We start from the raw sequence: 12,839 nt of genomic DNA on the forward strand, positions 1-12,839 counted from the left end.
CACAAACTGGAGGATGTAGAGAGAGAGAAACACAAACTGGAGGAGGGAGAGAGAGAGAAACACAAACTGGAGGAGGGAGAGAGAGAGAGAAACACAAACTGGAGGAGGGAGAGAGAGAGAAACAAAACTGGAGGAGGGAGAGAGAGAGAGAAACACAAGCTGGAGGAGGGAGAGAGAGAAACACAAACTGGAGGAGGGAGAGAGAGAGAGAAACACAAACTGGAGGAGGGAGAGAGAGAAACACAAACTGGAGGAGGGAGAGAGAAACAAAAACTGGAGGAGGGAGAGAGAGAGAGAAACACAAACTGGAGGAGGGAGAGAGAGAGAGAAACACAAACTGGAGGAGGGAGAGAGAGAGAGAAACACAAACTGGAGGAGGGAGAGAGAGAGCGAAACACAAACTGGAGGAGGGAGAGAGAGAGAAACACAAACTGGAGGAGGGAGAGAGAGAGAGAAACACAAACTAGAGGAGGGAGAGAGAGAGAGAAACACAAACTGGGGGAGGGAGAGAGAGAGAAACACAAACTGGAGGAGGGAGAGAGAGAGAAACACAAACTGGAGGAGGGAGAGAGAGAGATACACAAACTGGAGGAGGGAGAGAGAGAGAAAAACAAACTGGAGGAGGGAAAGAGAGAGAGAAACACAAACTGGAGGAGGGAGAGAGAGAGAAACACAAACTGGAGGAGGGGAAGAGAGAGAGAAACACAAACTAGGGAGGGAGAGACAGAGAAAAACAAACTGGGGAGGGAGAGAGAGAGAGAAACACAAATTGGGGCGGGAGAGAGAGAGAGAAACACAAACTGGAGGAGGGAGAGAGAGAGAAACACAAACTGGAGGAGGGAGAGAGAGAGAGAAACGCAAACTGGAGGAGGGAGAGAGAGAGAAACACAAACTGGAGGAGGGAAAGAGAGAAACACAAACTGGAGGAGGGAGAGAGAGAGAAACACAAATTGGGGGAGGGAGAGTGAGAGAGAAGCACAAACTGGGGGAGGGAGAGAGAGAGAGAAACACAAAATGGGGGAGGGAGAGAGAGAGAGAAACACAATCTGGAGGAGGGAGAAAGAGAGAAACACAAACTGGAGGAGGGAGAGAGAGAGAGAAACACAAACTGGAGGAGGGAGAGAGAGAGAAACATAAACTGGAGGAGAGAGAGAGAGAAATACAAACTGGAGGAGGGAGAGAGAGAGAAACACAAACTGGGGGAGGGAGAGAGAGAGAGAAACACAAACTGGGGGAGGGAGAGAGAGAGAGAAACACAAACTGGAGGAGGGAGAGAGAGAGAAACACAAACTGGAGAAGGGAGAGAGAGAGAGAAACACAAACTGGGGGAGGGAGTGAGAGAGAGAAACACAAACTGGGGGAGGGAGAGAGAGAGAGAAACACAAACTGTAGGAGGGAGAGAGAGAGAGAAACAAAAATTGAGGAGGGAGAGAGAGAGAGAAACACAAACTGGGGGAGAGAGAGAGAGAAACACAAACTGGAGGAGGGAGAGAGAGAGAAACACAAACTGGAGGAGGGAGAGAGAGAAACACAAACTGGAGGAGGGAGAGAGAGAGAAAAACACAAACTGGGGGAGGGAGAGAGAGAGAGAAACACAAACTGGAGGAGGGAGAGAGAGAGAAACACAAACTGGAGGAGGGAGAGAGAGAGAGAAACACAAACTAGGGAGGGAGAGAAAGAGAAAAACAAACTGGGGAGGGAGAGAGAGAGAGAAACACAAATTGGGGCGGGAGAGAGAGAGACAAACACAAACTGGAGGAGGGAGAGAGAGAGAAACACAAACTGGAGGAGGGAGAGAGAGAGAGAAACGCAAACTGGAGGAGGGAGAGAGAGAGAAACACAAACTGGAGGAGGGAGAGAGAGAGAGAAACACAAACTGGAGGAGGGAGAGAGAGAGAAACACAAACTGGAGGAGGGAGAGAGAGAGAGAAAAAAACTGGGGAGGGAGACAGAGAGAGAAACACAATCTTGGGAGGGAGAGAGAGAGAGAAACACAAACTGGAGGAGGGAGAGAGAGGGAAACACAAACTGGAGGAGGGAGAGAGAGAGAAACACAAACTGGAGGAGGGAGAGCGAGAGAAACACAAACTGGAGGAGGGAGAGCGAGAGAAACACAAACTGGAGGAGGGAGAGAGAGAGAAACACAAACTGGAGGATGTAGAGAGAGAGAAACACAAACTGGAGGAGGGAGAGAGAGAGAAACACAAACTGGAGGAGGGAGAGAGAGAGAGAAACACAAACTGGAGGAGGGAGAGAGAGAGAAACAAAACTGGAGGAGGGAGAGAGAGAGAGAAACACAAGCTGGAGGAGGGAGAGAGAGAAACACAAACTGGAGGAGGGAGAGAGAGAGAGAAACACAAACTGGAGGAGGGAGAGAGAGAAACACAAACTGGAGGAGGGAGAGAGAAACAAAAACTGGAGGAGGGAGAGAGAGAGAGAAACACAAACTGGAGGAGGGAGAGAGAGAGAGAAACACAAACTGGAGGAGGGAGAGAGAGAGAGAAACACAAACTGGAGGAGGGAGAGAGAGAGCGAAACACAAACTGGAGGAGGGAGAGAGAGAGAAACACAAACTGGAGGAGGGAGAGAGAGAGAGAAACACAAACTAGAGGAGGGAGAGAGAGAGAGAAACACAAACTGGGGGAGGGAGAGAGAGAGAAACACAAACTGGAGGAGGGAGAGAGAGAGAAACACAAACTGGAGGAGGGAGAGAGAGAGATACACAAACTGGAGGAGGGAGAGAGAGAGAAAAACAAACTGGAGGAGGGAAAGAGAGAGAGAAACACAAACTGGAGGAGGGAGAGAGAGAGAAACACAAACTGGAGGAGGGGAAGAGAGAGAGAAACACAAACTAGGGAGGGAGAGACAGAGAAAAACAAACTGGGGAGGGAGAGAGAGAGAGAAACACAAATTGGGGCGGGAGAGAGAGAGAGAAACACAAACTGGAGGAGGGAGAGAGAGAGAAACACAAACTGGAGGAGGGAGAGAGAGAGAGAAACGCAAACTGGAGGAGGGAGAGAGAGAGAAACACAAACTGGAGGAGGGAGAGAGAGAGAGAAACACAAACTGGAGGAGGGAGAGAGAGAGAAACACAAACTGAAGGAGGGAGAGAGAGAGAGAAACACAAACTGGAGGAGGGAGAGAGAGAGAGAAACACAAACTGGGGGAGGGAGAGAGAGAGAAACACAAACTGGAGGAGGGAGAGAGAGAGAGAAACACAAACTGGGGGAGGGAGAGAGAGAGAGAAACACAAACTGGGGAGGGAGAGAGAGAGAAACACAAACTGGAGGAGGGAGAGAGAGAGAGAAACACAAACTGGGGGAGGGAGAGAGAGAGAAACACAAACTGGAGGAGGGAGAGAGAGAGAAACACAAACTGGAGGAGGGAGAGAGAGAGATACACAAACTGGAGGAGGGAGAGAGAGAGAAAAACAAATTGGAGGAGGGAAAGAGAGAGAGAAACACAAACTGGAGGAGGGAGAGAGAGAGAGACACAAACTGGAGGAGGGAGAGAGAGAGAAACACAAACTGGGGGAGGGAGAGAGAGAGAGAAACACAAAATGGGGGAGGGAGAGAGAGAGAGAAACACAAACTGGAGGAGGGAGAGAGAGAGAGAAACACAAACTGGAGGAGGGAGAGAGAGAGAAACACAAACTGGAGGAGGGTGAGAGAGGGAGAAACACAAACTGGAGGAGGGAGAGAGAGAGAGAAACACAAACTGGAGGAGGGAGAGAGAGAGAAACACAAACTGGAGGAGGGAGAGAGAGGGAAACACAAACTGGAGGAGAGAGAGAGAGAGAAACACAAACTGGAGGAGGGAGAGAGAGAGAAACACAAACTGGAGGAGGGAGAGGGAGAGAGAAAAACAAACTGGAGGAGGGAGAGAGAGAGAGAAACACAAACTGGAGGAGGGAGGGAGAGAAACACAAACTGGAGGAGGGAGAGAGAGAGAGAAACACAAACTGGAGGAGGGAGAGAGAGAAACACAAACTGGAGAAGGGAGAGAGAAACACAAACTGGAGGAGGGAGAGAGAGAGAAACACAAACTGGAGGAGGGAGAGAGAGCGAAACAAACTGGAGGAGGGAGAGAGAGAGTGAAACACAAACTGGAGGAGGGAGATAGGGAGAGAAACACAAACTGGAGGGGGGAGAGAGGGAGAAACACAAACTGGAGGAGAGAGAGAGAAACACAAACTGGGGAGGGAGAGTGAGAGAGAAACACAAACTGGAGGAGGGAGAGAGAGAGAGAAACACAAACTGGAGGAGGGAGAGAGAGAGAGAGACAAACTGGAGGAGGGAGAGAGAGAGAGAAACACAAACTGGAGGAGGGAGAGAGAGAGAGAAACACAAACTGGAGGAGGGAGAGAGAGAGCGAAACACAAACTGGAGGAGGGAGAGAGAGAGAAACACAAACTGGAGGAGGGAGAGAGAGAGAGACACAAACTGGAGGAGGGAGACAGAGAGAAACACAAACTGGGGGAGGGAGAGAGAGAAAGAAACACAAAATGGGGAGGGAGAGAGAGAGAGAAACACAAACTGGAGGAGGGAGTGAGAGAGAGAAACACAAACTGGAGGAGGGAGAGAGAGAGAAACACAAACTGGAGGAGGGAGAGAGAGAGAGAAACACAAACTGGGGGAGGGAGAGAGAGAGAAACACAAACTAGAGGAGGGCGAGAGAGAGAGAAACACAAACTGGAGGAGGGAGAGAGTGAGAAACACAAACTGGAGGAGAGAGAGAGAGAAATACAAACTGGAGGAGGGAGAGAATGAGAAACACAAACTGGAGGAGGGAGAGACAGAGAGAAGCACAAACTTGAGGAGGGAGAGTGAGAGAGAAACACAAACTGGAGGAGGCAGAGAGAGAGAAACACAAACTGGAGGAGGGAGAGAGAGAGAGAAACACAAACTGGGGAGGGAGAGAGAGAGAAACACAAACTGGAGGAGGGAGAGAGAGAGGGAAACACAAACTGGAGGAGGGAGAGAGAGAGATACACAAACTGGAGGAGTGAGAGAGAGAGAGAAAAACAAACTGGAGGAGGGAAAGAGAGAGAGAAACACGAACTGGAGGAGGGAGAGAGAGAGAGACACAAACTGGAGGAGGGAGAGAGAGAGAAACACAAACTGGGGAGGGAGAGAGAGAGAGAAACACAAAATGGGGGAGGGAGAGAGAGAGAGAAACACAAACTGGAGGAGGGAGAGACAAAATTGGAGACAAACGCACCGATTTCTTCACCCAGAGAAGAGGCGTCCGGCAGGGCTGCAATTTGAGCCCGACCCTGTTCAACATATACATAAATGAATTAGCAGACATGCTGGAGCAAAGCGAGTCACCAGGTCTCCGTCTCCTGGATGGAGAAGTGAAATCCCTGTTCTATGCGGACGACCTGGTTCTGCTGTCTCCCACAGAACAGGGATTACAGCAACAACTAGACCTACTCGACAAATACTGCCAAAATTGGGCTTTAACAGTAAATCTAAAAAAAAACAACATCATGATTTTTCAAAAAAGGCCCAGATGTCAGGAAAACAAATACCAGTTTACCCTCAGTGATACCACTATAGGACACACTATGAGCTACACCTACCTTGGTCTAACTATTACAGCATCAGGGAGCTTCAACATAGCAGTGAATGCACTAAAAGAAAAAGCCCGAAGAGCCCTATATGCAATAAAAAGAAAATTCTACAACATCCAAATCCCAATCAAAATCTGGCTCAAAATATTTGACAGCATAATCCTGCCCATTGCACTGTACGGTAGTGAAGTATGGGGCCCGCTAAATCACCAAAGCTACACTAAATGGGAAAAACACACAATAGAAGCCCTACATGCAGAATTCTGCTGAAGCATCCTTCGCATCCAAAGAAAAACGCCAACAAATGCATGCAGAGCCGAACTAGGCAGATACCCACTGATAATAAACATCCAAAAACGAGCACTAAACTTCCTAAATCACCTCAAATCTAGCTCCCCAGACACCCTTCATTTCAAAGCCTTTCAGACCCAAGAGCTAAACCCAGAAAAGAGTCCCCTGAGTCAGCTGCTGCTGAAATTAAGTACTCAGCCGGACCCTAACCAGCCCCAGACCAACACAGCCGTCCAAACACCAATCCGAGTGAACCAAATCATTAAACAATGCAAAGAAACCTACCTGGAACATTGGAACAAAATAACCGAAAGCCAAAGCAGATTAGAATGTTACCGGGCCCTAAAAAGAGAATATAAACTGGCAGACTACCTCACGACCATTAGAGACACAAAACAGAGACAGACCCTCACCAGGTACAGACGAAGCGACCACCAACTGGAAATTGAAAAAGGCAGATACAAGAAATCCTGGCAGCCTAGAGAGAATAGAATATGCGAACAATGTCTGGCCGTCGAGGTTGAAACAGAAATGCATTTCCCCCTAAAATGCGAAAAATTCAACACATCAAGAAACATATTATTCAACAAGCTAAGCCAAACAACCCCAGATTTCAAGGAATTAGATGACCTGTCAAAATTGAGATTAGTCCTCGGAGAAGGAGACAGACCATACCTTGGCGCCAAATATGGAACAACATGTCACAACCTGAGGACTGTTTAAAATTAAGACTGTTTAAAATTAATATTGAACGTACCAAATGAAGTACAAAGACTGTTTAAAATTAATATTGTTTAAAAATAATATTGTATGTACCCAACAAATGTCAAACCGATTGACACCTACAGAATGTTTGAAAATGTACCTTTTTGATATGTAAGCTTTGGCAATATGGTTCTCTGTAAACTTTCATGCCAATAAAGCATTTGAATTTGAATTTGAATTTGAGAGAAACACAAACTTGGGTGGGAGAGTGAGAGAGAGAGAAACACAAACTGGAGGAGGGAGAGTGAGAGAGAAGCACAAACTGGGGAGGGAGAGAGAGCGAGAAACACAAACTGGGGAGGGGAGAGAGAGAGAAACACAAACTGGGGAGGGGGAGAGAGAGAGAAACACAAACTGGGGAGGGAGAGAGAGAGAGAAACACAAACTGGAGGAGGGAGACAGAGAGAGAAACACAAACTGGAGGAGGGAGAGAGAGGGAAACACAAACTGGAGGAGGGAGAGAGAGAAAAACACAAACTGTGGGAGGGAGAGAGAGAGAAACACAAACTGGGGGAGGGAGAGAGCGAGAGAAGCACAAACTGGAGGAGGGAGAGAGAGAGAACAACACAAACTGGGGGAGGGAGAGAGAGAGAGAAACACAAACTGGGGGAGGGAGAGAGAAAGAAACACAAACTGGGGGAGGGAGAGAGAGAAGAACACCAACTGGGGGAGGAAGAGAGAGAGAGAAACACAAACTGGAGGAGGGAGAGAGAGAGAGAAACACAAACTGGAGGAGGGAGAGAGAGAGAAACACAAACTGGAGGAGGGAGAGAGAGGGAGAAACACAAACTGGAGGAGGGAGAGAGAGAGAGATACACAAACTGGGGGAGGGAGAGAGAGAAAAACACAAACTGTGGGAGGGAGAGAGAGAGAAACACAAACTGGGGGAGGGAGAGAGAGAGAGAAACACAAACTGGAGGAGGGAGAGAGAGAGAGAAACACAAACTGGAGGAGGGAGAGAGAGAGAGAAACACAAAGTGGAGGAGGGAGAGAGAGAGAGAAGCACAAACTGGAGGAGGGAGAGAGAGAGAGAGAAACACAAACTGGGGGGGAGAGAGAGAGAAACACAAACTAGGGGAGGGAGATAGAGAGAGAAACACAAAGTGGAGGAGGGAGAGAGAGAGAAACACAAACTGGGGAGGGAGAGAGAGAGAGAACTAAAAACTGGAGGAGGGAGAGAGAGAGAGAAGCACAAACTGGAGGAGGGAGGGAGAGAGAGAAACACAAACTGGAGGAGGGAGAGAGAGAGAATCACAAACTGGAGGAGGGAGAGAGAGAGAGAAACACAAACTGGAGGAGGGAGAGAGAGAGAAACACAAACTGGAGGAGGGAGAGAGAGAGAGAAAAACAATCTGTGGAGGGAGAGAGAGAGAGAAACACAAACTGGAGGAGGGAGAGTGAGAGAGAAACACAAACTGGAGGAGGGAGAGAGAGAGAGAAACACAAACTGGAGGAGGGAGAGAGAGAGAGAAACACAAACTGGAGGAGGGAGAGAGAGAGAGAAACACAAACTGGAGGAGGGAGAGAGAGCGAGAAACACAAACTGTGGAGGGAGATAGAGAGAGAGAAACACAAACTGGAGGAGAGAGAGAATCACAAACTGGAGCAGGGAGAGAGAGAGAGAAACACAAACTGGAGGAAGGAGAGAGAGAGTGAAACACAAACTGGAGGAGGGAGAGAGAGAGAAAACAAACTGGAGGAGGGAAAGAGAGAGAGAAACACAAACTGGAGGAGGGAGAGAGAGAGAGACACAAACTGGAGGAGGGAGAGAGAAACACAAACTGGGGGAGGGAGAGAGAGAGAGAAACACAAAGTGGGGGAGGGAGAGAGACAGAGAAACACAAACTGGAGGAGGGAGAGAGAGAGAGAAATACAAACTGGAGGAGGGAGAGAGAGAGAAACACAAACTAGAGGAGGGTGAGAGAGAGAGAAACACAAACTGGAGGAGGGAGAGAGAGAGAGAAACACAAACTGGAGGAGGGAGAGAGAGAGAAACACAAACTGGAGGAGGGAGAGAGAGGGAAACACAAACTGGAGGAGAGAGAGAGAGAGAAACACAAACTGGAGGAGGGAGAGAGAGAGAAACACAAACTGGAGGAGGGAGAGGGAGAGAGAAAAACAAACTGGAGGAGGGAGAGAGAGAGAGAAACACAAACTGGAGGAGGGAGAGAGAGAAACACAAACTGGAGGAGGGAGAGAGAGAGAGAAACACAAACTGGGGGAGGGAGAGAGAAAGAAACACAAACTGGGGGAGGGAGAGAGAGAAGAACACCAACTGGGGGAGGAAGAGAGAGAGAGAAACACAAACTGGAGGAGGTAGAGAGAGAGAGAAACACAAACTGGAGGAGGGAGAGAGAGAGAAACAAAAACTGGAGGAGGGAGAGAGAGGGAGAAACACAAACTGGAGGAGGGAGAGAGAGAGAGATACACAAACTGGGGGAGGGAGAGAGAGAAAAAAACAAACTGTGGGAGGGAGAGAGAGAGAAACACAAACTGGGGGAGGGAGAGAGAGAGAGAAACACAAACTGGAGGAGGGAGAGAGAGAGAGAAACACAAACTGGGGGAGGGAGAGGGAGAGAGAAACACAAAGTGGAGGAGGGAGAGAGAGAGAGAAACACAAACTGGAGGAGGGAGAGAGAGAGAGAGAAACACAAACTGGAGGAGGTAGAGAGAGAGAAACACAAACTGGGGGGGAGAGAGAGAGAGTAACACAAACTGGGGGAGGGAGATAGAGAGAGAAACACAAAGTGGAGGAGGGAGACAGAGAGAAACACAAACTGGGGAGGAGAGAGAGAGAGAACTAAAAACTGAAGGAGGGAGAGAGAGAGAGAAACACAAACTGGAGGAGGGAGGGAGAGAGAGAAACACAAACTGGAGGAGGGAGAGAGAGAGAATCACAAACTGGAGGAGGGAGAGAGAGAGAGAAACACAAACTGGAGGAGGGAGAGAGAGAGAGAAACACAAACTGGAGGAGGGAGCGAGAGAGAAACACAAACTGGAGGAGGGAGAGAGAGAGAGAAACACAAACTGGAGGAGGGAGAGAGGGAGAAACACAAACTGGAGGAGGGAAAGAGAGAGAGAAACACAAACTGGAGGAGGGAGAGAGAGAGACACACAAACTGGAGGAGTGAGAGAGACGGAAACACAAACTGGAGGAGGGCGAGAGAGAGAGAAACACAAACTGGAGGAGGGAGAGAGAGAGAAACACAAACTGGAGGAGAGAGAGAGAGAGAGAAACACAAACTGGAGGAGGGAGAGAGGGAGAAACACAAACTGGAGGAGGGAGAGAGAGAGAGAAACACAAATTGGGGGAGGGAGAGAGCGAGAAACACAAACTGGAGGAGGGCGAGAGAGAGAGAAACACAAACTGGAGGAGGGAGAGAGAGAGAAACACAAACTGGAGGAGTGAGAGAGAGAAATACAAACTGGAGGAGGGAGAGACTGAGAAACACAAACTGGAGGAGGGAGAGACAGCGAGAAGCACAAACTGGAGGAGGGAGAGTGAGAGAGAAACACAAACTGGAGGAGGCAGAGAGAGAGAAACACAAACTGGAGGAGGGAGAGAGAGAGAGAAACACAAACTGGGGAGGGAGAGAGAGAGAATGATATCACTATAGGACACACTATGAGCTACACCTACCTTGGTCTAACTATTACAGCATCAGGGAGCTTCAGCATAGCAGTGAATGCACTAAAAGAAAAAGCCCGAAGAGCCCTATATGCAATAAAAAGAAAATTCTACAACATCCAAATCCCAATCAAAATCTGGCTCAAAATATTTGACAGCATAATCCTGCCCATTGCACTGTACGGTAGTGAAGTATGGGGCCCGCTAAATCACCAAAGCTACACTAAATGGGAAAAACATACAATAGAAGCCCTACATGCAGAATTCTGCCGAAGCATCCTTCGCACCCAAAGGAAAACGCCAACAAATGCATGCAGAGCCGAACTAGGCAGATACCCACTGATAATAAACATCCAAAAACGAGCACTAAACTTCCTAAATCACCTCAAATCTAGCTCCCCAGACACCCTTCATTTCAAAGCCTTTCAGACCCAAGAGCTAAACCCAGAAAAGAGTCCCCTGAGTCAGCTGCTACGGAAACTAAGTACTCAGCCGGACCCTGACCAGCCCCAGACCAACACAGCCGTCCAAACACCAATCCGAGTGAACCAAATCATTAAAAAATGCAAAGAAACCTACCTGGAACATTGGAACAAAATAACCGAAAGCCAAAGCAGATTAGAATGTTACCGGGCCCTAAAAAGAGAATATAAACTGGCAGACTACCTCACGACCATCAGAGACACAAAACAGAGACAGACCCTCACCAGGTACAGACTAAGCGACCACCAACTGGAAATTGAAAAAGGCAGATACAAGAAATCCTGGCAGCCTAGAGAGAATAGAATATGCGATCAATGTCTGGCTGGCGAGGTTGAAACAGAAATGCTTTTCCTCCTAAAATGCGAAAAATTCAACACATCAAGAAACATATTATTCAACAAGCTAAGCCAAACAACCCCAGATTTCAAGGAATTGGATGATCTGTCAAAATTGAGATTAGTCCTAGGAGAAGGAGACAGACCATACCTTGGGGCCAAATATGTAACAACATGTCACAACCTGAGGACTGTTTAAAATTAAGACTGTTTAAAATTAATATTGAACGTACCAAATGAAGTACAAAGACTGTTTAAAATTAATATTGTTTAAAAGTAATATTGTATGTACCCAACAAATGTCAAATCGATTGACACCTACAGAATGTTGGAAAACTGTACCTTTTTGCTATGTAAGCTTTGGCAATATGGTTCTCTGTAAACTTTCATGCCAATAAAGCATTTTAATTGGAAATTGGAAATTGGAGAAACACAAACTGGAGGAGGGTGAGAGAGAGAGAAACACAGACTGGAGGAGGGAGAGAGAGAGATACACAAACTGGAGGAGTGAGAGAGAGAGAGAAAAACAAACTGGAGGAGGGAAAGAGAGAGAGAAACACAAACTGGAGGAGGGAGAGAGAGAGAGACACATACTGGAGGAGGGAGAGAGAGAGAAACACAAACTGGGGAGGGAGAGAGAGAGAGAAACACAAAATGAGGGAGGGAGAGAGAGAGAGAAACACAAACTGGAGGAGGGAGAAACAAAATTGGAGACAAACGCACCGATTTCTTCACCCAGAGAAGAGGCGTCCGGCAGGGCTGCAATTTGAGCCCGACCCTGTTCAACATATACATAAATGAATTAGCAGACATGCTGGAGCAAAGCGAGTCACCAGGTCTCCGTCTCCTGGATGGAGAAGTGAAATCCCTGTTCTATGCGGACGACCTGGTTCTGCTGTCTCCCACAGAACAGGGATTACAGCAACAACTAGACCTACTCGACAAATACTGCCAAAATTGGGCTCTAACAGTAAATCTAAAAAAAACCAACATCATGATTTTTCAAAAAAGGCCCAGATGTCTGGAAAACAAATACCAGTTTACCCTCAGTGATACCACTATAGGACACACAAGAGCGACACCTACCTTGGTCTAACTATTACAGCATCAGGGAGCTTCAACATAGCAGTGAATGCACTAAAAGAAAAAGCCCGAAGAGCCCTATATGCAATAAAAAGAAAATTCTACAACATCCAAATCCCAATCAAAATCTGGCTCAAAATATTTGACAGCATAATCCTGCCCATTGCACTGTACGGTAGTGAAGTATGGGGCCCGCTAAATCACCAAAGCTACACTAAATGGGAAAAACACACAATAGAAGCCCTACATGCAGAATTCTGCCGAAGCATCCTTCGCACCCAAAGAAAAACGCCAACAAATGCATGCAGAGCCGAACTAGGCAAATACCCACTGATAATAAACATCCAGAAACGAGCACTAAACTTCCTAAATCACCTCAAATCTAGCTCCCCAGACACCCTTCATTTCAAAGCCTTTCAGACCCAAGAGCTAAACCCAGAAAAGAGTCCCCTGAGTCAGCTACTACTGAAACTAAGTACTCAGCCGGACCCTGACCAGCCCCAGACCAACACAGCCGTCCAAACACCAATCCGAGTGAACCAAATCATTAAAAAATGCAAAGAAACCTACCTGGAACATTGGAACAAAATAACCGAAAGCCAAAGCAGATTAGAATGTTACCGGGCCCTAAAAAGAGAATATAAACTGGCAGACTACCTCACGACCATCAGAGACACAA

Source organism: Somniosus microcephalus, chromosome 2 (assembly GCF_052327205.1).
Source record: "Somniosus microcephalus isolate GS21.2 chromosome 2, FLI_Smic_1.0, whole genome shotgun sequence".
NCBI classification, from domain to species: domain Eukaryota; kingdom Metazoa; phylum Chordata; class Chondrichthyes; order Squaliformes; family Somniosidae; genus Somniosus; species Somniosus microcephalus.